Consider the following 2767-nt stretch of genomic DNA (forward strand, 5'->3'; position numbering starts at 1 on the left):
TAGCGTAGTGTAGTGTAGTATAGTGGTGCATAGTGTAGTACAGTGTAGTGTAGTGTAGTGTAGTGCAGTGTAGTGTAGTTTAGTGTAGTGTAGTGTAGTCATGCAAACATGTAAAAAATCGCAAAAATATCCTATTACACTCAATCCATCAAACTGTTTACCGGTGACCGATCACCCTTAACAATTAACAATGAAGTCAGTTCTTGATCATCGACACAGGTTTTCTTCTCTCTTTCAGAAAGGAAGAGAGAGAGAGGGAAAGAGAGGAGGAAATTCGATCAGTGCTGTAAAGATAAAAGAACAAGGAATATTATAATGAAAACAGTTATTGAGATATATAGAAAATTCATTTACTGTTATATTGATAAAGGTAACAAACAATATCTAAGCATTACAAACATACCCATTAATTTATTAATGGGAACTTTACCAAATAATAGATCCTAGAAGTAGTATCTGTGAATGGTTTGATATGAAATCAATTTTAACACTAACTTCTTTTCAAGGTACTTTTTGAAGTGATTTAATATGATCCAAATGATTAAATGAGCTGACTTTTAGTATTATAAACCACATGGTCCACTATATCTGACTATGTAAATATGTAGGAATTGAATTGTCCAAAATATAATAAGTCATATAAGTGTATTGGAAATTAAAGTAAACAATAATTAAAGTAATTAAAGTAAACTGTAAATACTACAATAGCAGTTCACCAATAGAGTGAATTTCAACTAATTTTTCTTTGACTTAAAAAATCACTAATCACGTATGGAGTCTTGACATTCCAATTGAACTCTGGTAGGTATTTTTATTTTTAACCTCCGGCTCACTAAATGTGTAGCTTATTCTAAAAGCATACTTAAATTTCAATGACTATGTTGAAATGATCAATGAAAAGTTAATCCTTACTTATGTAAAATAGCTACTTTAGAGCAGAGGGATTTTTGCTAACCAAGGAATATCCATCTAATCACTCGCGAATAAATATATCTTTGTGATTGCAAGCAAAGAAGTAACAAACATTGCTATCAAACTGATTATCAATTCGAACATGTATTACATGATAGAGTTACTCATCGTTCTTCTCTCGATTAACTAAAATTTATCTAAACATAGATTTGGCATAGCTCAACATCACGAACTTACATGAATTCCAGTAATTCACAACTTTTTATATTCTCAAAATTATCAGATGAATTTCAAAAACACTGTTACATGGAAGTCTAAATTAAACTATTGGAAACACAAAAGGAATGATTAATGATGAGCTAAGGAAATAATTCGTTATCAGCAATATAACAGTGAATAAAAAGTTGCAACAAAAAGCAATTTTCAACAAAAATGAAGCAACAATTTGATTTTAAAAGTACAAAGAACATTGATGCCAGAAAAATAATACAAAATTTTCCTAATTTGTTGAAAGCGGAAAAATATTGTCTAATCAAAGTCATAAGGAATCTAAAAAATCAACCATCTTTCGATACATGAACTGGGCAGTTGCTGGATTTCGAAACATATTGCACCATTTCGGATCTTTAAGTTATAAATCTTCTGGTCATTAGCTTTCTGCATAATTCAACCATAAATTGTGAACTAATCGAGCATCCAAGCCAGTAACAAAAGTGCCTGTAATAGAAGTGTAACATGAAAAATAAATCATTCAGTGAATTGGAAATCTTGAATACTAAATATTTCCATAATATATTTTGCCTTTTTGCTCACAAATAAACAAAGCTGCAAAATTAACCATAACTACAGTTCAATTATCATCATCTTCGAAAGATTTGTCGTCAATTTTGTTAACATTTGTGTACTGAAATCTATTAATAATGCATACTACAAAATTTATAGAAAAAAAAAAAAAAAACTGGACGAGAGGGAATCCTTATCCTCTCTCAATTTGTTTTTTAAGTGAAAAATAGGATTCGACCCTTAATAAGGTATCACTTTTAACGTGGTACCAACATATCATTTTTAGAACAAATAAAAATAAAAAAAAATAAAGCTCACTGAAATGCTTGGCACCAAAGATATTTGATACCCTATGTTAACTTGCTTCTTAGTCCTGTCCAAATGCTGTTGAATTTCAAAAGACTTTATAACCATTTTTCTTTTGTAGGACAAAAAAATCAAGCAATGGTGCAAACGTCCCATTCAATTAGATTTTCCTCTTCCTACAAATCAATTTTAACAACTTTGACCTTCCAGAGCTTTTTTTCTTAATTAAGACAAATACTGAAAAGGATTGTTCTGAAAATGCTTAAGTAATTTGGAAAAAAAATACAAACAGTCAAAAACAGATTTAAAGAAAAACCAGTAAACCTTTATCTATCATGAGGCTAATGATAAAATAAACTTGAAGTTGACCAAAATGGGTTCGATGGAAAATTAGGTTTAAATAATCTTCGCATAAAAGCCTAATCATTTCAAATAGATTTCAGAAAAACACACATAAAAAAACAACATACACAAATGAAATGGAAAAATATATTAAAGACCATTCCACAAAAAAGCACTGTAAAGAAGGAAGTCTTGATTAGATAAAGTAAACAAAAATGATATATTTCTTACATATGCATATAAAATTTCTTGTATTGATGGAAATAAACGGTACTATTTAGAGATTTTTATTGGTATGTCATATTTTTGTCGTATTTCAAAATTGCAACAAGAATGAGATACGAATAACTGTTCTATATGCATCGATGATCTTAATTATTAAAGTACGGTTGAAGGATGAGTCTTACTAGATGACAATGATGAC

Source organism: Loa loa (assembly GCF_000183805.2).
Source record: "Loa loa unplaced genomic scaffold supercont3.272, whole genome shotgun sequence".
Classification (NCBI taxonomy): Eukaryota; Metazoa; Nematoda; class Chromadorea; order Rhabditida; family Onchocercidae; genus Loa; species Loa loa.